The 26,274-nt window shown below is 40.9% G+C and overlaps 1 long non-coding RNA gene across 2 annotated transcripts in view; it reads right to left on the bottom strand.

Annotated features, from left to right (window-relative positions):
* Positions 1 to 7,629: 7,629 nt before the first annotated feature.
* Positions 7,630 to 26,274, bottom strand: part of LOC139800807 (uncharacterized) — a 369,707-nt gene continuing 351,062 nt past the window's right edge. For both annotated transcript variants that reach the window (XR_011727954.1, XR_011727955.1), the window contains exon 3: positions 7,630 to 7,665. This is a non-coding gene — a long non-coding RNA (uncharacterized lncRNA). The remainder of the gene's footprint in view (positions 7,666 to 26,274) is intronic.

Below are 26,274 nucleotides of genomic sequence, written 5' to 3'. Positions count from 1 at the left end.
GGGTTTAGCTGAAACCCAATCCTTCCTTGGCTTTAGCAGGTTTCAGGAGTATGGCCTGTTGCCTGGCTAGGGGGCTGAGGGGAAATTCCTGAGTGCCTGACACTTGCCAGCTGGCTGGAGCTGCTGCTGATTCCAGGGGGATCCCAGGGGCCAGCAAACAGGTGCCAGGGGCTGCCAGAGATGGGTTTGGTCCCAGCCCTGCACTGAGTGACTGACTGCTATAGCAGTAGCTATAGCTTACATTGGGGGTGGTTGGGGACTGGAGCTTATGAGCTATGGTAGTGTAGTGATTGCTGCCAATTGTCTGAGTTAAAACCCACCTATTCTTACAATGAGAAATGCAAATTACATTGCTATTTTAAAGTAATAAGGAGAATCATTATATGTATCAATTAAAACAACCCTTCCAGTGATAAGTGAATATTTGATTTTCTACCCCCAAAGGACAGTAGACACCACACTAGACTGGGGTGATATTTTCTAATATATTATCTAGCTGACATTTGCCTCCAAGGCAGAGAAGGAGAATGTTAACAAAGAAGACAAAACCACGTATTTCCAGCTTCTGGCTCACCACCATGATGCATAAAGGCACTGGTGTCAGTGCTCTGCATCTTGTAAATAATGATTGTTAAGAGAAGAACAGTTCATTTGCTGCTTGCACACACACATATATATACAAATACATCTTTGAAATGTGTATAAAGCAGCCACAAGTTCACCCCCAGCTTTGCCCTTTTCCTTTCTTTTCCTACCCAGAAGCAAATAATTATCTCAGTGATTGTAAAGGAAATGTTACGTCAGATCCTCCAGTGATTTGCTTCACACAGAGCTTTGCAAAGGGTGGGAAATCACACGGGTTGTGCAAGGAGACCACATGAAGTTTGCTGGCTTGGGACAGATGCTGGCTCTGTAGAGGAGCTGGGATAAATGGAAGGGATGGGTTTGCTCTCTTTCAGTTTTGGGGATAGCCAGAAAAAGGATGATTTGTCCCTCAGCGTCTCTTTTCTCATTTGTGAAATGGAGATGGTGATCCCAAACGTTCCTACTGGGGTTAAGGTTTGGGGGGGAGCCAGAAGAAAAGCTGTGTGAGGAGTTTTTGTTGGACCCAGGGGAACATTTGTGAGACTTCAGAGAGGATTTCAGAGGTTTGCAATGTTCAAGAGAATTACTGAGAATATTAAAGTGCAAATAATAAATTCTTTTTAAGTAATTCAACGTTTTGACCAAGTAATCTGAGGGAGAGGGAGATACATGGCAGCTGGTTGAACAAAGTTTCACAAACTTCGTTGAGGTTTCACTGGCCAAAAATCCTTTATTGTTTCTCTTGTTTTCATGCTGGCATCCGCTAAGGAATCAGGAAGCAGGTGGTGGGGCTCCTGTAAAAAAAAACAAGGAAAGCAGGGGGCTCAGAAGATAGTTTTGAATTAATTTATAATGAAAATGCTCCTCTGGTTCACTTTGCATATACTCAGGAAAGTACTTACTGGGACTTGATTCCCCTGAAATATAACTGGGATTTGAAAAGTTCTATTTACTGGGATTTTATTATATATATGTGGAATTTGGTTCATTTCAAATAAGCTTTTTGAATGAATTTTTGTACAACTTTATCCCAGCAAAATGTGCCAGAAAATTTAGTTTAACTGGCTGTATTTTCCATGCTTCTGCCTCTGAAAGGCTTATCAGGGCTCTCAAACAGGACTTGAGTTTGTTTAATGCCTCAGAGTTGCAAGTATATGGCAATTCTCCACAGGGAAGGCTGTGTCTGAAAAAGGCTCAGCCTCCTGCAGATAGTGGAATAACTGCAGGAGAAACATTAATTGGGTGCAGGAGGGAGGAAGGAAAGTAAGACCTTGACAGGTTGAAGTATTTTTCTATAGCAGCAGCATTTTAGAGACACTTGTTAATGAAGATGATTGATTAGAAAATGAGTCAAAGCTTTCAAATCTGTAACAATTATTTTTATTATTTTTTTTCCTCTTGAAAGTGGATGCCTCATCTGATCATGACGACAAGAGAATTTTTCCTTTCCACCTCCAAAGAATTAAAAGTTCCTCCAGGCTCCATCTGAGACACGGCATAATTATGGACAGGCACCTGGTGCAGTTTGTGTGACAGGCAGGATAAGGTTTCTGCTTTGCTTTTGAGAGACAGAGAACTGTGAGAAAAAAAGCGTAATACCTTCTTTTCTAAGTGTTTAATAATATCTTTTGTCAAACAAATTAACACCAGACACCCTCCCCAAAAATCCAACCAAAGCTAACAAAGATATGGAATATTACCTGACATGTCACCAAAATAAGTGTTACTTCTCATGAAGAATAATGAAAAGAAAGTAAATGAGAGGAAATTTTCAAATGGTTTTGTCTAGTCTAGTGGAAATGCTACTCATCAGTACTGGTAGGGAAGGTAAAAATAATGTTAGCAATAGTAATATCCATCTTCCACGTAAGTCTCACTTCCAAATCCATGAAGTATATGCTGAGAAGATACATGGCCTCAGTGTAACATTAATAAGAGCCCAAATATAAAAAATTCCCAAGTGAAAGCTTTTCCACCAGTTAATTTAGATTTGCTGCCTATTTATGTTTAATAAATAAAATACATCTTAGATTTGCTGCCTATTTATGTTTAATAAATAAAATACATCTTTTGCCGCCTACCTGTACAGCTGGCACTAATAAATAAAATACTGACACAGTAGAATTTGAACATGAGGAAAGGAAGTGAATATATTTTGAAATGTTTAAGCTATGTGAGGCAGAACAAATGTAGTTGGTAGTCTGTGTTGCTGTCTGTGGATTCAGTCTCATAGCCTCACTTTTGCTTCATGCATAGTTTATATGCTTCCCAGTTGTGTGAGCTTTCATGGTCATAAAGATGAGGAAAAATTAAAATCCAGTGAAGGAGAAAGCAGGGTTCTCTACACACACGCTTTCTTAGCAAGTCTCTTTCAAGGAAAACATTCAGTTCAGAAGCTCTGTGCTTGCTTAAATAATTTATTTTATCATAATTTTAAATCAATGAATATTCTCCATGTGCTCACTGTTAGCTGTGTATGTAAGCACCTTGAAGAATCAAGACCTCTTCTGGCAGAAGTCTCCACACCTCAAAAAGTGAAGCTGTTCAACTTGGGATAGCACAGAACCTGTGCTAAATAGACCTTCCTGCTGATCGAGGGTGAAAATGAACTGATTCCTTGTTCAAAAATATGCATAATCGGTCTTTTTTGGCTGGCTGCTTGTGAGGTGGATGAGGTGTCACAAACACAGCTCAACGTTCTTTCAGGTTGGCAGCTTCAATTCTGGTGATTTGCAAACCATGACTGTGCTTACAGTCTCTGCCCCACTTGTTTTTTCAGGGTCACATGCTATGGTTTTTGTCTTGAAATGATGGAGACTGAAATGATTTTTCCTCCTGTTCTGTCTTTATCCTCTGAGCACACACACAATTTTTTGGCTGTATGCTGTATAGGCGATCTACTGAGCCTCGGATCTTCACAATATCTGCACAGACCCTATATATGCGTATATATCCTATATAGGGAGCATGTTTCATTCCAGCTCCTAGTCTCTTGTTTGCAATCCTCTGTGACAGTTCAGTAATCCTAGGAGCTAACAATAATAATACCAAGTGTCATTACCAATGGCTTTTTAAGTCATCATTATAACTCTTGCTCTGAATAGCACTTAAAGCACATTTTTATCTTTCATCAACAATAACGTGCAGCCTCATAAATATTTAACTTCTCTGATTAAGTTCTCCATGCTGAAACAGATAACTGGGCCCTTTAATAAGCTTAAACTAGAATCTTGGCTGATATTATCTCTCTGGAGAAGAAAGAGGAAGTGATAAAGGTTCCCCTGGCCTGGCTGACCCTCCCACCTCTCAGCTCAGCAGTGGAAGAGGCCTCAGAAATAAACAGCAAGTTGCTGGTCATTCGTAGCAATCATTGTCTGGCTTTATGGCCCTCCAGGAAATCAATTTTAGGAGTGGACAGAAAGTTTGCACAACTCCTCCATTGTACCGCCAGAGACCCTAAGTGGGGAGGGGTGGTGGTGGTGGCTGTGCTGGTGTCAGGCTGGACATGAGGCAGAGCTGTGATGCCCCAGACCACCAAAACACCTTCCTCTCTGCAAAGCCCTTCAGAAGAACAAGCTCCATGTCTGTACAGAGATTTTTATGTCCAGCGAGGACTGGTATGGTCTTCTCCTGAGGCACATGGCAGCCATGGGATGCCACCCAACTCTGTTTCCCGCCCTCTGGCTGGCAGCTGGATGAAAGCAGGAACTTATTTTAATTGAAGAATGACATTATGGTGGCAGCTGATCTCTTTGTGCTCCTGGATAGCTTTGAAGAAGCCTCTGAGTCATCTGCTGCTGACTCCTGCAGTCATTTCCCTTCCTCCAACAGAGGCATCCTCTGTACCTCTGCCCTAACTCATCAGCCTGAGGCACTGTGAAAACTCTATACAAGCACCTGCACTGGGTCTTAACCATCTAGCAGGTCTGGGAGCATCTCCCAGAGCTCCTTTTAGCCCAGAATTGCAATATATTGACATTTCCTCACTATACGTGGCATATAAAGAACAAAGTGTGCTTTGGGGTTTGCTGCAGCCTCAAGGTCATGTTGAGGGAGGGGAGGAGGGGAAGCAGATGGGATGAACCTTGGATCAGTGGAACATGAAGATGGAGGAATATCATGTTTGGACAGAAACTGGGACAAGGCAAGCTTGAGTGGAAAGCAAAAGACCAACGAGAGAGGAAGAAAAAGAAGAAATGAAGGCTTTAGGGCATGATCAGACCTGCCCAGGGTGAGCTGTGAAGATATTGAGTCTCTGCAGGGCCTTTTGTAGAATGCAGCATCCACTGCAGGCATGGATTGCTCTGGCTCTGTCTGATCCCAGCCTCCAGATCACGTGGTGCTGACTTGTAGTGAGTTATCCTCACATCCTTCATATCCTGTCCTAAATTCCTTGTTTCCTAATTCCTTCTGCTACCTACTCCACACCATTTCTGCTGTGGCTCTGCCAAAGAACCACAGTGATTACCAACAGCTGCTCCCCTCATCTTAAACAGAAGAATTTTGAGATTACCTTGTGTGTGTAGGCAAAGAGCTCTGGGCAAGTGGGGACTGAGTTAAAGCAGAAAGGAAGAAACCTTTCAAATGAATAATGTCAGCATAAAAAGTTTGGAGCACAAGACATGATCTGATTGTATATGCAGTCCCTTTGATACTTAAAAAAAAACTAAACAAAATGTCCTTGATATCTTTCAGCAGCAAAAAAAAAAAAAAATATACAAAACCTGAAAGCCTCCTCATGTATCTATGAAAAAAAAAGTTGGTCTGAAAATAAAAGGCAAAACAGGGTAACAAATATAATTAACAGACCTATTGCCACAGGGTAATGAGAAGGATTTACATGTTAAGTGGGTGACTCTATGTCCCTTCACATATGGGTCTCCAGCTCAGTGTCTGTGCTTGTGTCTAAGTAGAGAGAGAGTTGGCAGGACTTGTGTTACTTCATTTCTATGTAAAATGTATATTCATTATTTATATGTTTGATATGAAACATGGAACAAGCTGTCAAGAGCAGGTGTGGGCTATGTGTGTGTGAGAAATGCCTAATATATACTTTCTCCCTCCTTCTAACTTACACAAACTCACCCAACTCCTCTGACTACATTTCCACTCCATTTTAGGCCAAATTTTCCCAAAGCCACTGAGCACTCTGTATCCTTCCCTGCAGTTAAGCCACAAACAAATAATAGCTCCAAACCCATCATCCCATAGCCTCTCATTCTTCTTTTTTTTTCAACAATTTTCCATGATTTTGCTGCACTCTAGTTTTTCCAGAGAGAAACTGCCAGCCAAAGTGCTGAGGGAAGAACATCTAACACCAAAGATAATTGTTAGTCTGGCAGGTAGCACACAGGCTTCTCTGTTAATTAATCTTTAATGTCATTAGTAGGTTGTCTGCAGGGTGGTGAGAAAAAAAAGGTAAACATTGTTAACAAATCAATTTTATTATGCTTCTAACCAGATTGTTTTCAAAGGTTAAAAACAATTATGAGCACTGAGCTGACTGGACACCCAGGCTTTGCTGATAGCATCACTGGAAGTATAAAATATGCAAGCCATGTAGGGCTGCTGACTGAGTTTCCTTCCTCTCAGATTGACTCATTTGTTTGTTGTGGATAAAGGCACACGATAAGAAGGGGATATTGTTAGATTTCATTCCTTGTGGCCAGCTGACTCCTTTGTTATACCCTGGGCTTGCCCTAAGGCAGATCTTCTGAAGTTCGGTGCAGCACGGGAATTATTATTAATAAAAGGAATTGTTTCTTGCTGTGGATGTTCCATTCATCTAATTTACAGTGTGAGCATGGGTGTGTTTGTGATATCTGTGGTAGGATTGTGGGATTTTTCATTTTGCTGATGGCTGTGACAGTCTCTGCTGCAGCACCTGGGTGCAGAGCTGGCACCGTGCAGCCAGAGGTTTGCTTTAGCGTGAAGGATGGGGTGTGATGGTGCCTGGGACAGAGCAGGGTCAGGAGCCTGGAAATTCCCTTGCTGTTAAGGAAATTTCTGTAGATATCATAGATGGCTTCTGGTGAGGTCCCTGTGTTCACACAGCTGTCACTGAGGCTTTTCTGGGCCAGTGCCTGGACTTTTCCTGAAAGAAAAGTCTGCAGAGGAAGGGTCTGCATCTTTGTGCCTGTAGAGTGTTCTTTCAGAGTGTCTCTCAAACTCCATCTCCTTTTTTAACACTTTTTCTCCTGCTAGCATTGGCCTACTAGAGGTTATTCTTCTGTCAAATAAGCTTTGAATACCCTTCAGTTAATTAATGCCTCCTCATCTTAATTTTACCTTCCTTTAGAATGGCTCAATTTGTGTTACAATAATGTGACAAACTTCCTACACCAGCCTTCTGCTTGGACTCAGAGAAAGCTGGCAAGTGAGAAGACTGGAAAAGGGCCTCCTGGGCATTCAGCCTGATATTTGGGGCTAAGCAAAACATCAGGTATTGCTGCCCTGAATATCAGTGCAACTCAAACCACCTGGTCAGTCATCCCTGGTAACTCAGGAAAGCTGGGACTGGGGCAAATTATCAGTGAGTACCAAATGAGGAGATTAGTTCACTCTCGTCAAAGCCAGAAACTGATGCTTAGTTTTGCTGCATACTGGTTTATGATTATTTTTTTTGTTGTTGTTCTTTTAAGGAACAAAATGCTTCCTCCTAGCAGTTTCTTTGGGAGTGATGAGGCCATTTGGTTCGTGTTACTACATGCTACACAAATAGCAAAAGGTGCAGTACATGAAGGAAAAATGCAACTCTGGTGGAGGAAGAGGAGTTGGGAAGACTTGATGGTTTCACCGTGGCTCTGGATTCCATGCTTGGCTCCATGGAGAAGACCTGGGGTAAGTCTTCCTGTGGGTTTTGTGGCTTGATAATTCGTGTCTTGGTGTGTGGTGTTGCAGAGAGCCCCAGGACCAGGTGATGTTACTGCAGGTGGTGCCAGCTGTCCCCTTTAGCTGCCTCAGAGGAGGTGTGGTGGCACTGAAAGGGATGAAGCCACAAATGCAGATTGCTGATCCTGCAGTTTCTCACCAGTGTTGTTAATTTTTTTTTTTTTTTATTTTTTTTTTTTTTTTTTTTGTCTGAGTACATGTTTATTTAGAGCATTTTGTGTGTATTTGACTTCTTTTTCTCTTCCTGAAGGACTTGAAAGTTTTTTTCAGTTGTTCATAGGAGGGAAAATGAGTTATAGTTTGTCAACGAAAGTGTTTACCTCTTGATGAAATGTCTGGTTTGGGGGTTTGGGTGGGAATTTGTGGCACTTTGTTTCCTGCAGCTCTTTAGAGGATGGACTTGGCTGTTTTAAGTTTACACATAGACACAAAACTTGATTCTTTTTGTAGGAGTGCTCCTTCAGCAACACTTTTACTGAATTCACCCTTGTGGCATTTCCTGGTCTGTTGTAACAACTTTGAATGCTTTGGCTACAGTGTTTATATAAATAATGTGATGGCATTTACAAAACCTTTATCGTTATCTGTTGTGGGGCTCAAGTCTCTTTGTGTCCATTTAAAATACCCTGGTATGGAGAATCTCCTTTGCTCCTCAGATATTTTTACAGCATCTCTTTGGGGCTTTTCTGCCACCCATTGAGCTGTAATTTTTTTGTTTGTTTGTTTCCCCTGGAAGATGAATATAACAGCAATCCTCAACATATTTTCAAATGACCCGTCCACCTTCCTCAAGTGCTTGGGAACTGATGGACATTTTCTACATGGTCCTCTCTCTATCTTAACTTCTTCCACATGATTTACCAGCTGCTGTTAGGACTTTACAAGATCGAAATCTATATTATTTTTCTTTTGAAAATGGCTTTAACGTAATTACTCATAACTATTGAAGGGGGTAGTATGGGTTGGGGTAATTAAGAAGATTTAATTAGCTCCTTTTAAAGAAACCACAGAACTTAGTTGTGTCAATTCTATATCATCCTAATGAGTACAAACTGGCAGCTTTTAAGTAGCACATTTATGTTTCTGATTTGCATATTATTTCCCATGGTGCTGAGCAATATAACTTGCAATAATAATAGGAAAAAAGTTAGGTTACTCCAGAGAGTCATTACATGAGAGATGTGGGCATAGACAATGCATGAAGAATATCCAGTACCTTTCAGCTGAACTTGGTTTATTGCCACAGCACTTAAAATACAATTAGAAGTGTATGTGTGCATGCCATTTTTTTCTGTCCCTAGCCTTGCCCTCATTGAAATTCTGTGGGTGGGCAGAAACACAGTCTTGCTCTAAACCAGCCTTTATTTTTGGAGGACAAAAATGGCAAATGTAAACTTCTCCCAAGTATTATGCTAAAGCTGCCAGATAATTCATCTTCAGAATGCTAAAAGCATATTGTGAGTCCCAGTCCAACTGCTTTTAAGACCGACTTCTCACTGGAGTCAGCTGAAAGTTTTATTAATGATCTGGAGTGTAGCAGACAGTGGTTTATTATTATTTATTTTAAAATCTGAATTAGAATGGGTATATCTGCCCAATCACTGCTTCGTTGTAAAGGAGAAGTAAAGTTCTTAGGAGAATGTATACTGGGCTTTTTCACTATAAACAAAAATTATTTTTTGGAGGGGGGGGGGAATCCAACAGACTTTCATATTGTACTCTAATGAGTAAACAGCCATGACCTGACCTTTTTCCATCACATGCCTCACTATGATTTAGAGTTTGAAGTGATTCTATAGAAAGTCTTGGGATAGCTTGGACAGCTATTCCAGGAGTAGAAAGGGGCATAAAAAAGAAAGCAGGTAATTGTTTTTTGTTTTTAAAATTTTACCATTTTTACTATAAACCTGTGGGGGAATAAGTCCCAGATGTATGTGGTGAGTCCAAGACAGCTCTTGGTGCTTTTAGGAGGTGTTGATTTCAGGATAGTCAGAACATTTGGGAAACTACTTTGTATACAAAACTAACTGGGTGAGCTGATGCTTGTATCTCTTATTCATAGTGCCCTGCCTGTAGTAAAAAGGGGAAGTTAATAGGGAGTTGGTTTCAGTCTGAAAATCCAGGGAGATGAGAAATGATTTATAAGCTACTTATCTTATTTGTATTAACCAATGTTACTGAAAGTGGAGGAAGGCAGATGACTGATTTTTATGATGTTGAAGGACAAATTTGGCACACTTGAATGTAGCATAATTATTCAAGATGGTATTCACTCTTGAAATGAATATGCAGAACTAAAGTTTAATTCCTTTCTTGCTGTAAAAAACCAAACCATATTTTATTCTCAAAGCAGCTTATGGTGTGAGCCTTGTATAGAAGTTCACTCCTTGCTCTCCTCATCTGCTTGCTTGTTACTGAGGATCTTGGCCCTGCTCTGATCACCCTGACCTTGCAGCATCCCCTGCAGAAGAGCCATGGTCACTTTGCTTTCCTCCAGGGAGTCTACTTTGATGAAAATCAGAGGAAACCCCTCTGATGCATCACAACCCCCCATCACTCTTGCAGTTCACTCCCTGGGCTTGATAACATCTGAAAGGTACAGAGATGGGCTTTTTTCCCTTTAATTTGGACTTCTTTCTGCCATCTTTAGAAATAAGCTCACCCTTTCTTTTCTGAACTTTTCCTTTGCCCTTTCCCCAGCTGCCTCAGATGTAGGATGCTGCAGCTATTTCTCTGTTGCCTTTTCCAGGTATGAATTTGAGAGACATGAAGTTGCTTTAGAAATCATGCCACTGGAGTTGAAAACTGACCAGTAAGTGGCAAATTCAATAGACTTATCAACAACACAACATCTAGATTAAGAGACAGCGTCTAGTAATGATGTAGTCCATTTCCAGTTTATTAAGATGCTGTGGCTTTGAGAAGTTTCTAGATAAACCTGCAAGCCAAAGCTAGGGATCTTTCCACCCGAATGCTTTTTCACGCAGTATTTACTTTCTTATAATGGCTAAGCCCGAGCTAAGCAAGCATGTTCCTGTGAAATCAGCTACTGTTTGCTCTTCCCCAGCCATGCTTACCCTCTGCAAAGCCACAGCATAAACTAATAAGGGATTTGCTATTTGGAGAAAGTTATGATAAGTTGGCCGACAAGGGCATCTCCTAATCTCATTGCACACACGTCAGTGGCTATACATGTGTGAAATTAAGTGGGTTTTTTGCTGATTCCTGCAGACTGCCTGTTTTTATCTTGAGACAACATTCCCAATCATAAAATGCATTAGGATCTACTATATCAGGGGCTTACTATAATATGTATAACACCAACAGCAATTCTTTGATTTTGCCTTCAAATGCATTGTTAAGAGAGATCACAGAAATGGCTTTGATAGGCTACATGGATTTACCTAGGACAAGGAAAAGCTGATAGCAAACTAATCCTGCAAGGTTTTTGCTTGAAATAGAAATGGAATAGATGGACCTGGTGCCTAGCCTGGCGATAGGAGCTGCTCTACCTGAGGGCATTTTGTTCTTAAACTACTGTTAAGTGAAACAATTGGTCCCTGAAGACTTTTGAATCAAACACACACCTGCATTTTGGAGGCTGATGGGCAGTTTGAAGTGATAGTAATGCAGAGCAGGGAATAAAAAAAAACCAATAAGCCAATTGTCTTCTATGCAGTGAAGAGGGAACATGTCCAGTTCTAAAACATAAGCCTGATTTTTCTCCAGGTCACAGCGAAACAATAATTACTTAGCTCTTACAGGATTTGCTGCAGGGAAAATATGACTGTGGTTAAAGAACCAGATGCACATGGCCAAGAAGACAATATTCTGTTTATTCAGTTATTTTGTAATGTATTTACTTGTAATTTTAAAGGGATTTCCAGTTAGTTGAAGCTTTCTGGGCTTTCAGCTGAAGCACAACTTCAGAGACGATAAAGCCTCTTTGGGAAGAGGGTAAGAATAATAAAATACAGAGTTTGTTACGTGTGTCTGAACTTAACTGCAAGTAGGACCAATAAAATTACTCCTCTGGCAGCAAGCAATTACTTTATGAAACCATTTTTTTTGCTCAGCTGTCACAGTAAATGAGCACAGTAAAGCACTGAGCAACACTAGTCCTGTGGTGCCTTTTGCTTGAGCACACCCGAGATCAGCTGCTCAAGGACACCAGTAGAGACCCAGCATCCTCTGTCTGCACAACCTGCCCATGCAGGATGCTCCAGGGCTTTACCAGGACACCACCTCCTCTATCCCTGCCTTGAGCTGCTCCAGTTCTAAGTACAGGGGATGCAGAATAAACACTGCATCCAAATCATGGGGGTAGTGAGAGGCAGGGGGGAAAAGCAGAGCCAGGAAAAAACCAACAAAACACAAGACAAGTTTATCTTTCTCTTGAGGTATTGCGCAGGATTTCAATCTGGAATCCCATCACAAAACTTTTTCAGATCTGTGTGCTTTCTGTGCTGTTGAGTGGAGCTTGTTACTTAGTTTTTGGGGTGTAGAAGGCACTGGGACCTGTACTGCAAAAGCTGTGTGTGGAGGGAAGTATGGAAAGTAGATGTGATCCATTATTATGTGGAATTATGAGTAGTGCCAATCTGCAGACCAGGAGAGGTTTGGTGGTACTTGAAGGGAGAGCTTTCATTTTACCAATTTCTTTCTCTGGAGGGGAGGAGGGAAGAAAGAAAGGCAAAAAAAGTGAGAATTAACACAAACCTGCAGGTCTTCCCTATTACTTAAACTGAATCTGTATGACCAGCTAAGTAATGAAGCATATGGAAAGAAGAGAAGAAAACATCCGGTTAAGAAGGGACTGCCTGGACATGCAGTTTACATAGTTAACCTCACAGTTGATAATGAACATGTAGTTTGTGGGAAACAAAGCTAATCTGTTTCTTATAATGTACTGATTGGGATTGCTGAGGCTGTTGCACACTGAGCAGAATTACAGGGCTGTGTGGAAGGTGCTGAGTTTGGGATATTTGCCCCATGGTATTCCAATCACGGAAAAAAAATGCAAGGAAATTGCAGGGCATGCTGGCTTAATCAGAAATCCCTGCTGAAGCAATCAGGATGAAATGAATAGTAATTACATTAATCAGCTGGTGAACTTTTATGCCATGTTCATAATTTCAAATATCACCAAGTGCTGTACGGTGAGTCAGTTGCTACTGATAGAATGAAAATGTATGTGGGAGGAGGCATTTATTTTGTGGGTAGCTAAACACTCTGCTTTTTTCTCTAGCAGCTTTTGTAGAAGCCTTGAGTATATTATTTTATTTATTGTTTTTGTTCTGTAAATGAAGTTGTAGAAATATGCTGAAGTACAACTCCACAGTCCCCATCCTGCTTTTCAGGAAGGGGCTTGTTTTTTGGTACCTGTGCTTAAAGACTTTTTTCCCTTCTGTAACTGAGCAGTGTTAATCAGCTCTGTTGCCTATCAACCTACTTTGGGCAAAGCTTTTTTTTACCTTCAGGCCAGGTCATGGCTGCCCCTGAGAGGCTTTTGCTCTCCTGGTGCCTCGGGGTGACTGCATGGAGATGAGGGACCATCATCCCACAGATGAGACTTTGAAGTAATCTGTCTCCCAGAAAGTTACTGGAACAAACAGGATCCTGCTTAATATTTATGACCTTAAAGCTGGGTGTGGGGGGCTACAGGCAGGTTGGGTGCTATTTTGCTGAACCAGTCAATCATGCCTTGCACAGCCACAGGAGGGTTATTTTGGCAGTGGCAATTAAAGCTTCATATTTACCTTGCACCTGGGGAAGCAGCATTGGCCCAGGGCTGAGCTTCCCAGCTGGTGGCAGCTCAGGTGTGGGAACCCCAGAGCTGAGCTGTAATATCACTATTCTGTTGCTTTTTCTTTTTTTTTTTTTTTTTTCCAAATGGAATCTCCTTCTCCCCTTTGTGTTGAAAGTTTCAGCTCTGTAGGGCTTCACACTGGGCTCTGTGGTGCTCTCATCTCCTGTGTGTACTTACATGTTTGTTATTTTTTTTTTCTTTGTGCGAATGTTTCATTTTGCTACTAATAACAGTAAATGGAAGCAATAAATGTTCTGCCAAAAAGGACTGGAAGAGGCTACACTGATTGTGAAATGCCTAATGCCACGGTGCAGCACACCAAACTTGTTTACACTTTCTGGTGTCTTTCTAGTAACATTATTATCCTCATTTATGGGCCCAAACCCTCCCTGCAGAAGTAGGTACAGATGTCCTCTCCTCATCTGGGATGCCCTTCCTCACTTCTGTAAAAAAAGCCCAAACCTGCAAGATAAATATGATCAAAGCAGCATTTAAAATAATCCTTACCTTCCTGAAGCCAGAGAGAGAAACAGAGACTTGTGCCTGTTTAAAGTCAGGCTCTGTGAAAGCCAAGGGGAATTTTGCTTCAGTGGAAATGGAGTTGATCCAAATGCAGAGTGAGAATGTAGGAAAAATAAGTGGGAGCAGGGAGCATTAGCTAGAGTGTGGTATGAAATTTTTTTTGAAAGGTGAAACTAAAACAGGACTTGAGATAGCCTGGATTCGGTTGCTGTCTGTGCTCTGTTTCTTTTATCAATTTGAACAAATTACTTAGGCTGTTAATTAGGGGATATCCAGGTTATAAAAAATAAATCTAGATAAGCAAAAAGGTGTGTTGGGGTTTTTTTCTTTAAATGTGCCTGTGTCTTGCAGAACAGGGCCTGGATTCCTGAGGAGCTTTCAAGTGTATCCAAAGCACAAATTCAGTCTGTGTGGTGATGTGTGGGTTTTTTGTTTTTTGAGGGTTTTGGTTTTTTTCCTTTTAAAGGTCACTTGTGATATATGCTGTAACTGGGGAAAGAGAGCCAGAAACAAATAGTGGTAGGAGGTGAGAGGGGCAGCCCTGATCACATCACCACATCAATTAAAGCCTGCTGCTGTCAGCACAGGCTGGAGGGGGACATCAGCACCCTCATTCCAGGGTGACAAAGTCATTACATTGCTGAGGTCTCATCCTTATGCAGGGATGTCCACAGGAGTCTTCTCATGCCTAAATTTCTGTCTAGCAGTGTGGGCAAGAGAACATTTTCTCTCTTGTCCTCTGTTGATTAGTACTTGAAAATGATGTGAGATTTTCTGTCTGATGCTGCAGTTGAATTTCAAAATGCTTCCCTCAGTCTGATTCCCTGGTCCAGGGGTTTTCCTCCCTCACTCAGTGATGCTGGGAGGCATGGGGAGGAGACACTCCTTAGCTTTCCAGTTTTCTGACCTCTTGCAAGGGGACATCATAGTCCCTTCCTTGTCAGAACAGGAGGACAGAGCTCTCTTGAGGTCTTCCTGGAATCACTGCAGCAAGCTGTGATGTGCATAATAGATGACATGAAAATCCCTGCCTGCTGAAGGAAGGATGCAGTGTGGTGCAGTTTTCCTGGTGCACTGAGATACTGGAAGCACACAAACTGTAACAGGCAATTGGGAAAAAAAGCTCTGTCTCATCCCATCTGCCTCATGGGGTCTGTGCATTGGTCTGCCATTGCCTTCATGGGTTTGCTCCCTCCTTTTAAGAAAGTCTTAGTATTGCAAACATCTCTTCTTGGGGGATGCCCTTAAAGCAAGCTCACACAAGTCCTTCTGGGCAAAGAGGAGGAAGACTGAGGCCATGGAGATGGGCTGTGGTCACTCACGGCCCTTTCAGTACAAGGGAGGCTTCTCTCATCCCTTCTCTCCTGTTGGCTCTGACTCAGCTGTTGCAATCATAGAAACAATTCCTTAAGACAATCTTCCCCTGGTGTTTCCCAGATTTAGCTGCATTAACTATTATGGCATACCATGTATTATATAGGTTATGTTACATATATGATAACATCATATATATATGGAAGTTCTGTACTTTTGTGAATGTTCTTTTATAGCCTTCAGTATAATGATGGCCTCATCCCTCACTAGTGGGAGACCCTTTCCTGTCACCCCATGAGATTTTCTTCTTCTAATCATCTTGAAGAGTGTGTGTGTTTTGTTTTGTTTTGTTTTGTTTTTCCCTTTCTGGCTTTATTTTTGTCATTCTGATGTGGACTGTTTGTTTTTTTCATTCTCTTCTTCCCCTCAGGGTGTTCTGTGACCCAACCATCTATCTATCTATCTATTAGTATTTCAATTTTTCTTTGTGTTGTTCGTCCTTTGGCATTTTTGCTTTGTTATAGACGTTGTTCATGTTTCCTTCCTGTCAGATATCTCCCACATATTTGTGCCATTTTATCTTTTCCTTATGTATCACATCTGCCTACATAGTAAATTTCTTTCAGCATTTCTAATTCCCCAAATATGTATCTTAAATTTACTTTTAAAATTAATTTTAGTGTATTTAGTTTGGGGATGTCTCAAAGCCATCAAACATAAACCCCAAAGCAGAAAAGATTTTAGGTGAAACTACTAAAGGAAATTCAGCAGAGAATGAAAGAACTATCTTCAGATTTGAAACACAGCCTTAGTAAAAGTTCTTATCTTAGATAAGTTATGAACTCTATTTACTTTGTTCTTTCTTCTCCCTCTTAATTTTTGAAAGCAAATGGAAGAAAAAAATGCATAAATGAAATCAGTGTTACCCATCCCTCTTGGTTAGGGCAGGTTTTCTCCTTGTTAGCACAGAAGGTCACAAAGCTAGGATGGAATATAAATGACACTAAAAACATTTGGATTCCATAACATTTAAGCATGTAAATTGAATGTGCTGCCTCTGATTGGGCTCTGCATCACCAAACTTCCAAAGCAAATGAGGTGCTGGCTGCAGCAGACCTGTGAGAGAGAAAGATTAGTGACATTTAAAAAGCAGCTATGTGGAGGAAATAGATCTAATAATGACCATCAGTCTTTTGTATTTATTCATGAATTCATGGGGCTAGCCTAGTGCATGGAGAGTGAACTCTAGGGATGGTAAACAAACTTAAAATGCTGAAAAATGAATTGCTAAGGAGGTTGCTCAACCTAGCTTTGTGTTGGAGTCTCCTTGCTTACCTGGCTGCTGGGTCACTGAAGGCATTTCAAAGGGTATCTCTTGGAAGAGATAAAATATGTCTTGGGTTTGTTCGTAGCCATTCAAAGTTATTGACAACTTCAGGTAGACAGGAAAGTTTAATTTGCTGGGTTTCAGAATGGCAATTTTTTTCTTTCTAGCCATACCTCCATATCTATTTGTGTTTTCAAGCTGAATGTGTCATGCCAGATCTCTGCAAACCACTTTTCAACCAGAGGCTTCCTTTAGAAATGTTAATGGTGTCTTTATATGCAGGTTCTGGGGCAGCCCTGGTCCTCAGGGCCATTTGACAAGACCTCCCAGACCTTCTCCTGGTCCATCCAGGATTGGCAGTGCTCCTGAGTCCTGTCACCATGCCACCTTTTAACCTCTGTCCTGTCCTCTCCATGCAGTCAAGGTCTGTGATAGAGAACAAACATCTAACCTGACCCTAAAGTCTGGGCCTCTATGTTGTCTCATCCCAGGATTAGCAGATGCCTCCTATTTATTTAGGGATTCTTGATGCTCCTGGTCAGTGGTAAGCATGAGGGACCAGCAAATGCTCTGTCTTCTGCCACAACTTACTCTGAGTGGCCTTTCGGGGCCTTGGTGATGGTTGTGGGGAGTTAATTCTCTTTCTGGTCTTGTGAATAATAGATACTGTCTGAAGGGAACTGAAATATTGGGATGGTTGTCTTTTTAACACAGTTGGGAAGGGAAAAATATCTTCAGGTTGGAATTCATTGTATTGCCAGCTTTGCACCTACATGTATCTTGAAAGAAATGATGAAGGATGCAGCTAAAGGAAACCATCATCAGGATTTTTTTTTCCTAGTTCTTCTGGGAAAATCTGAAGTACAGGAGTGGCTATAATTCAGGAACAGCTCATTCAGTGATTGTTTTGCAGGCAAGCATGGGGAAAGATACTGGTCTTGGGTATAATTCAATATTATCATTTTCCTAAAGCATTCCATTACTACTTTCAGAACTGAGTTGGGCACTTTATTAAGAAGTGGGACTTTGCCTCTGTAGATGATTGAACATTCTAGGAGAAATTTTACCCAGCAGTTAAAAGCCTGTAACTGATTTTTAAAGTACAGGCAATATGCATCTACTATATATAATTACTAGAATGTCTAGCACTAAAACTCTGTTTCTGCTAATATTTTGTTAGCTCTTGGCTTACTAACTTCTACAATGAATTCTGTGACCCAAATAGTATTGTTTACATCAGTATTGGTTGCTAGTTAACAAAATCCTAATCCAAACCATCTCTAGTTTTTCATTTGCTGGTCTTCTACAGTGCTCAGAGAATGCTGATGACCTTACAGCTGTGGAGTCCCTAAGCATATGTTTCACTGCTACTGGTGTATGTAGTGTATTTTATTTTACTTTTAATTGACTGAATTTTCTTAGGTAATTTGGACTGAAGGTGGGAAGGTTCAACTCTGCAGTTTTCTGCATAATTGATCCATCAACCGGGAGTTCAGTGCTGATCGTCAGAACAGCTCATACATCCACCCTCCCTCTTCTGTAATTTCCTTTTTTCCAATTATATAATGCCATATAATTAATAGCATTAAATATTGATTTTTGTTTAGTCATTACTATTTTACCTGCCTCTCTTTTTAAATGAAGTTTGGAGTTACTGGAGCAGTGAGTAGGACCTGTGAGGAGCAGAAGATGGCATTTGACTGCCTGACTTGTGCCCACTGTAGCCTGGCTCTGCAGCTGGCAGGGGATGTATTTTAGCCCCAAAGCCCAGTTCTGCAGAAGTTCAAAATTCTTTTTCCCAGCTCACCATGTTGAAGTCTAGCTGGGAGGAGAGATGAGGAGCTTCAGCCAGCACATGCATTCCCTGAGGAAAGCTCCTCTTGTTTGCATGTGTGCTGTTCAAAGAGTCCCACGGACTTTGCATCTAACCACACTGTGCCTCTTTGTAGGAGCAGAGCCCCTTTTCCTGTCCTTTCTTGTACCTGCAGGCTTTGTCTGCAAGATCCCACCTCCTGCAAACCTCTTTGAAGACCTTGGCCACTCTGGATGTCCCTGGGCTGTATCCCATACAGCAGGATGTATTGCATACCATAAGGCTCCCTAGAAATTCGGGATTATTCATGGACTTGCACTATGTTTGAGGCTTTTTATATTTGTTTTCTTGCACCCATTATCACAGGGAGAAATGCCATCACAGGATGGAAAGCACAGGCACTTGCTTAGTCCTGATGTTTGGTGGGATGTCTGTGGGTGAAGCTGGATTTGGCCTCAATGCCTTTCATGGAAGATAATTAGTGGTGGAAAATAATTCTTAAAATAGTTTTATTGCTTTCTCCAAGCTCCTGCTATGTTTGGATGTGGCTTATATCTTGAGCCCAGGGGTCATTGTTTTATGAATATAATTACCTGGATATAAGTACCTACAACTGGTGTAGGAATCAGTGTATACAAGTGGAATTTCACTGGCAGCTGTGGGTAAAGCAGGAGAGAAGAGGTGAAAGATGGGAAAGGCTGTGATACGGTGACATGTATGAAGCAAGTGTCTTGCATATTGCACAAAAGATCCTTTTCTGTGTGAATGACTTTTTTTTTTTTTTTTTTTTTTAATTCTGGAAAAGAACTAGACTAGGGAAAAAAAGAAAGAACTAGACCAGGGAAAAGCCACAGAAAACTGAAACGGGGTGGGAGTAGGAGAGGGAAGGGGTATTTTTTAAGAGCAGTAACTCTATTCTCAACTTTGCTGTCTACTGGCCTGGTGATCTTAAGTTTATAGTTCAGGTGGATACACAGGAGCAGTTGTTTTAGAAGCCTGAGATGCAATATGCTAGAAAATGGGAAGACATAACTATTATCAGAGTCCAAATGTAGCCAGTTAACTATGTTCTGCTTGCCTAGGGATGATGTTAATGGAGATGGCTACCATTAAAATAAGTTAGTCTCTTGGAACTGGAATGGGAGAAGGGGAAGAGAGAAAACTCTGCCTGTAAAATGCAAAACAGTAGTTTGAAACTGCATCTATGACATATCCTCCATTGTACACATTAATCAAAAAACATGAGGTGCTCTACCACTTATGAATAATTCAGGGAACTGAGAGGAGGCCATTAGACACTGACCCAACAAAAGCCTGGTCCCATCAATCTCTGTTTCTGAAGGAAGCCCAGGCACCAGCAGCATCCTTTTGAAAGAAGCAACACAAGACACATTTGATTTGCAAGCTAAAGTGGCCCTCAAGTAAGAAAATTAATTCCAACACAAACTGACATGTGAGTTTTATTAAGTCAGCATTGTCTAGCCTGCATTATTTAATAGTATGAGCTGCTTTGACCTCCGTGAAGAGTTAAACTGCATAAGCAGAATAAACCATGCATCAGTTTAACTCCAGAAGTCAGTCTAGAGTTAAGGTAGAAAAAGTCTTGCAGAGCTGGGTTTACCTGCTCTTTGTGTCTTTAAGTCAGTGAAATGTAAAATCTCAGGTCCAGTTAAGTGTTGCAAGTAAGATCAGGTCCTTTCTTTCAGTGCATTTGGTAGGCATCATCTCAGGAAAAGCTACAAGAACAGGTTTTCTTTGGGAAGGGGGAGAAAAGGGGGAAAAAAAACCCCAAAAAACCACCAAACCAAACCCTTTTGGTTGCTTGGCTGACTCAAGTGGGACACTTGCCAGAATCCATCCTTTCTTGACACTTTGGAACCAGTGTTCTAGATGTAAGGGGGGAAGCTGCAGTTTGGAAAGCAAAAAGCTGCACACCAACACTGTGAGGAAATGTTGGTGTTTTTTTGTTGTTTTTGTTGTTGGTGTTGGTTTTTGTTTTTTTTTTTTTACATGCTGTTAACTTTTGAGAACTGTGACATTTATTATCAGTCCAGAAGGAACTGGGAACTTGCTTAGTTTGGGAATGGAAGAGGATGTGCCACATGTAGGAGTGGCCCATAGCTGGGAGATCCTCTCAGCTGATGTGGGAGATAGAAGTTGTAGTCTCTGCCATTGGCTGTATAAGAATTTTTCAAATATTTCCTAATTCTCCACGTGTGAATAGCAATCTTGCACTCGACAATGCTTCCTTGACTGGAGTGTTATCAAAATGGCTCTATTCTGAAAAACAAGAGTTTTAGCAGATGTTCTTTTTCTGCTGAGGAAAAAGTGTCAGTTTTGAAGGCTTTTTTTTTTTTTTTTAATATGTGTGAAATTTTCCTGTACAATTTTTTTTTCCCTAAAAATGTTCTGCTGAGGAAAAAGTGTCAGTTTTGAAGGCTTTTTTTTTTTTTTTTTAATATGTGTGAAATTTTCCTGTACAATTTTTTTTCCCTAAAAATGTTCATTTTGCTGGTTTATTTTGGCTGCAAATATTTTACTTTATAGATTCTAAATCTATTGCTTTGATACAGCATTTCAAATGGACATCTAATTTTAGAATTGTCTATTTTGTTCCAAACCAGAAAAAGAAAAACTGTTCTTGCTGATTGTTTTTTAACTTCTTCTAGTCAGCCAGGAATGTAGAAAATCAATTATTCACACAATTCTGTTTGAGTGAAGGCTAAGGTCATGTTGGTTCTTACTTTACCCTGCCATTCCAATTATTTTATAATACATGCAAATTCCCTTTGGCTCTTTGGCACTCTGGCAGTCTAGTCTGTCAAACCTTGGCTGCCTAATTGCATTAAAAAAAGACTCATCAGGCAAATCAGATGCAGTTCTTCCGTTAACAGTTTTAATTGTTAAGAAGACTGCTCAATTTTTAAAGGAACCCATCCTTTGACTGCATTTTTTTCTCTTTTCCTACGGATGATGACTTCCCTACCAGTCCTAGGCTTCCTAATAAGACCAGAAAGAAACTCAAAGCTCCATGAGATGGGAGCTAAAGGCCCCAGTGGGTGCTTTTGAAATGGCAAAAAAAAACCCCCACTTAGTGACCAGTAGTCCAAGCTCCTACTCCCAGGCAGAGGCAACCTCTGCTTTCAATGAAACCGTTTAAGAAAAGATCTGAGGATGGAGCTGTGAGTCACTTGTTTCCTTCAATTGTGAAGCCATTTCCCCAGGGATTTCAGTTTCACAAGACCAACTCTACCCTGTTGAAAAAGGGATCCCATGACTTGGACCACTAAGTTTTTAATTTATTTTGGATACAATTAAAGACAATGAAGTTTAGTGGGTAATTGGTGTGTAAGTTGCACCCCCACCTTTCCCCATTGCCCCAGAACCCATTTGCTGGTTTTCCAGATTTGGGTAATGATGAGACTCAAGGGAGATGTGAATTATAAGTTGTTTGTGGCTTGGCTAGTGAAGAAGGAACAGACTTTGTTTCCATCTGGACTGTGGTTTTATTTATTTTTCTCCTCTTTAAATGAAGGAAATTTGAATTTCTTAAAAAAACCAAAAAAATCCAAACAAAAAACCAAACAACACTCCAAAAGAGGCAAAAAACATGCAAAAGCAAATTCACCTGAGTTCACTGTTAATGTGCGTCTGTCCTCAGCAACTCCTAAATGAACATAGTGCCTTGGGATGAGAGCATCTTTAAGATGGGCAGCACCTTGCAGAGCTGGGAGGGTGGGAGGAGCTGGCTGAAGGAAATTCTACCTATGGCCTCTGCTTGTGTTTTCTTCCTGAATGAGGTATCCATAAGATTCCTTCTGCAGGGGGGAATAAAAAGCAGAAGGAGGTCCTAGATTTGGAGCTGAAAAAAGCCCTGTCAGCTCTGCAGTCTTATGGGAGATGGGCTGTGTAGATATTGGATGCTACAGCTGGTAACTTCCTTTTTAATTTAAGGGAGCTGAGAGCAAGAGTTAAATGCTTTGCCTTTGCAGGTTTTCCAGAAATATACAAGAGGCTGCAAAGCCCCAGCATCTGATAAATGGAAATGAAAGCACAGCTTGAGAGACTTGCAGAGGCAAAGTGAGGACAAGACCAATTAGCAGCAGTTAGGTGGTTTGTACTCTTTCAGGATTAATTTCTAACAGTGCAAGCTGCTATTCCTGGGCAAATGCCATTAGTTTGACATCATCTAATTGTTCCTCAATCCACTGATGTGCTTTCCTGGGTGCTAAGGGAGTTCCTACATCTCCAGTGATTTCCCTGCAGCCTCCCCTAAGGCTTGTGGTGAAGTCCTGCAGTGAAGGGTGAGGAGCAGCAACTCCACATTACAAAACCTCAGCACCAGCTGCTGTATTTTTCTTAATCTTCTGACAAAATTAGTAATCGATTTCCAGCTAAGTTGGAAATACAAAGGAGCACTTGAACAGGCTGCTTGTGATTTTCTTCTGCTTGAAAACAGCTGTGAATCTCCACAATATATTTCTCTATGTCCTTGGAGAGTAATATTGGAAAATGCACCTATGGCTCTAGCCCCAACAGGGGTGGTGTGAAAACAAAGCTGGGAGAGAAAAAAGGAGCTGAAACCCCCAAGTAGAAGAGACAATTTTCTGTCCCATTGTTCGTAGGAACTTAGGTCTGTTTTTCTTGGGTTAAATTCAATGCTGGAGGACAGGAAACCCACCAAAAGTTCTGCTGAGGTCCTATTCTGAGAAATCAAGTGAGTCTCTGAGCAGAAAGCCAGAGCACAAAATTCCATCCTGTTGTCAATCTTTGTCCTCTTGAATGCTACTAGGACATGTTGAGAAAAAGTACATTTTGTTTTTCTCAGGGCTTTGCATTCACTCAGTTTTTTGCCTTGTCAGAGGCAGAGGCCATTTCATGTCCAGGTGACAATCTGTGGCACACAGAACACACATGCCACCTCAGAGCCCTGCACATCAATGCGTAATTTGGTGTTGGAGGTAGAGGGGCAAGGATTTCACGTTTTGTTCTTTCTCATCGTGTTGCTTTTAATTCTTTAGCCTTCCTCAAGCTCTGTAGGCAGAGAGGACACAACAGTTGGAGCAGCAGCAAACTGAGCACATGCAGTAATAGGCTGCAGGAATGCACCCTCTCTCCTGTCAGTCCCCAATGTACATTATGTCATGCTTGCTGCCTGCTTCTCTTAAAGGAATGATAATAATAATAATAATAAAAAAAAACTCTAGGAAGGAAACATTTGCTTAAACAACAGCACGAGGAACAACTGGATGGCTGTGGTGGCAATTGTGTCCATGAGGCCTCTCGTGCATTAGATCAGATGTGGAGTCTGTGTTTTTCTTTTCCCTTTTGATAAAAAGAAAAAGGATTCATCAGAATTCAGTGACTGCTGTATTGAAATGCTTTGGCCTGGCAAAGCCCCACCTGAAGCTTACCAAAATATATAATTCCATTTTATCAGATCCTGTTACATTGCTTCCTTGTTGACCATATGGTGGCAAAGTTCTGAGAAAGGAAATAGATTTAGGAAAGAAACAATGAGAATTGTTCCTGCTTCTGAATGATATATGGGGTTTACTTAGTTCCTACTGTTTCCTGAAAGGGCACTCTGGAGAGTAAATTACTCTGTTAATGGTGTCTAAAGACATACACCCAAAATAGCTTCTGTCCTACTGTTAATAAATAATCTGCAAACATGTCACACTTCTCAGCTTTTCATTTTATTAAGGAGAATACAGCCTTTTCACTGTCCTGTCCCAGAGTGTCCATTTAATTTTATCTAGCATCCCTCATACAGCAATAAATGGAGTTTTTCTCCCAAGCTCTGATGCAAGGAAAAGACTCCCATAGATCATGTTCTTCAGATTTTCTTTTTAAAAATCAAAGAAGCCTGTGCTTTTTATTTTTGGTTTTGTTAATCCTGAGAGGCATTTTAAAAAAACTCTCAAACCTCTTGGAGAGAGGTCAGAAGACTGTCTTGGGCTCTCAGCTTCTGCTCCTTGATGAAATGAATTAGCGTGTGGGAGCCACATGTCCCATTGCATGCACATATTGGGTGAACAGAGATCAAACTGCTGTCATTTTTTTGCTTCCAAACAATACAAAACTTGCTGACACTGAAAAAATGAACAGACTGAAAGCACAGGCAAGAAAGGGGATTATCTTGATGTATGGATGATGCTTCTTGGAATGCAAAGCAGCGCAGATGACAACCTCTCCCAGCTAAAGGGGTTTTCATTTTATTACTGACACTGGTCTAGACTGAGTGATGTTCCCTTGCTGCTCTGTAATCCTGGCTGTGCAGCCTCTCTACCCTGGAAAGATGAGGTTTGACTTCAAAGAGCTGTTCCCTTCCTCATCTTTCTCTTGTCTTGAGTCATTCACCTTTCACACTCCAGGTTGGTTTCTGTTCCACTGTTCCCCTTTGCATCACCTCTGATTGGCAGCAGGTTTGGCAGGGAATGGGAAAAACATCTTTTAGCTTCCTAGTGTTTTTTGGTTCCCACCCCCCAAGCTGGACACATCCATCCACAGCGAGTTGGGAGTCGCCCTGGAGCAAGAAGTGGGTATGGCCATAGGGTCTGTGGGGCTTCCTTTGGCTGTAGGCTACAGAAGAGATGGTGGCTACAGTTCCTCCTGACTTGTTAGGGCTGCATTATCTAACATTTGTATATATATTAAAGAAGTGTTGTCCATGGCTGAAAAAGAACAGTTTCTTATTGTCAAGGTTTCCTCCAAAAGACAGTATAATAAACTGTATCTCAAGATGAATAACAACTAGGCTCAAATTTTTGGAGCTCAACCCAAATTTTTCCATTTGTTTAGACAAAGATTTAAACTATCCTCTGTATGAACATCTTTGGCTCATTTTACCATCTGATAAATAAGAACAGGATGCAGAAGTGTTTATTCTGTTTCCTTTTACGCTTTTCACTTCTCCCCTTTTTAAACAATGAAATAAACTGAGCAACAACCAATCTGTTGTTCCTAAAATATTGTTTAAATGGTATTGCCATCTGACGTTGTTTGCATTTTCTCTTTTCTGGTGTCATCACACTGCTGGAAATTTGTGTCCCAAGATTCTGCACCTTATTGAAGTCTTGTGGGAAAGCATGTTCCAGTGGCTGGGGAAAGTTGGGCTGTCTTGTTCTGTTACTGGCATTAACTGTGGTATCATCTTTGATCATCTCCATACAATGCTTTATTTTTGCCTTTCAAAATGCCATACATGACTTCATCAGGAATCTCCTATGATATGCTTTGAGGGGGGCAATCACAGCAGGTACATACCCTAAACTTTATTCTTTGCAGTAGTGAATTAGCTTGGGAATCTTGCAGCATCCACAAACCCTGAATGCAGGGAGTTCACAGGACTGTCAAAAGGTTTGTTATACCATCCAGAAACTACTATCTAATAGATGAATATTAATTAGAAGCTTTTCTCAGGTAACTACCCATTTTCTGTGCATTTCCTTTGAAGCACTTTATTCTCTTTTCTGGCAGTGACAGCTGGCTTGGGTAAAATGAGGCTGAGTTTATCCAGTGCGGCATGGTCTGTGTGCACTGATGAAATGGGTAAGGTGTCTTGAAATGCAATCAAAGCAAAAATGGAAAACAAAAGTTCTTTTTTTGTTGTTTTTCTATTTTTTGTTGCAGCTCTTTAAGCTTTTACCTGGCTTTTCATCAATTATCCATCCCAGAGATTAAACGACTAGGGCCCAAATAATCAAAAAATTATTCACTGGCCTCCTTAGAACACTTAAATTAATAAAACCATCAGCTACATCACCTCTCTGCTAAGCTAATTATAGTAAATCTACAAAGCAGAGGAAGGAGTAGCATTTATATAACTGTCAGTTTTTCACAGCTTTCCACCCCCTACATCACACTGTTTGCTTTTCCCTGGCATTGTCCTTTGTACTGATGAATAAAGGATGAAGTCCCGATATTAGTTAGTGTGTGTCTTTTCATGTGGTGGTTTGTTTTTTTTTTTTTTGTTTTTTTTTTCTTTCTTACCTGACTAAAGCCTGAACT

This window comes from Heliangelus exortis, chromosome 11, assembly GCF_036169615.1.
Source record: "Heliangelus exortis chromosome 11, bHelExo1.hap1, whole genome shotgun sequence".
Taxonomy (NCBI): domain Eukaryota; kingdom Metazoa; phylum Chordata; class Aves; order Apodiformes; family Trochilidae; genus Heliangelus; species Heliangelus exortis.
This window is presented reverse-complemented; position numbering and strand designations above follow the sequence as displayed.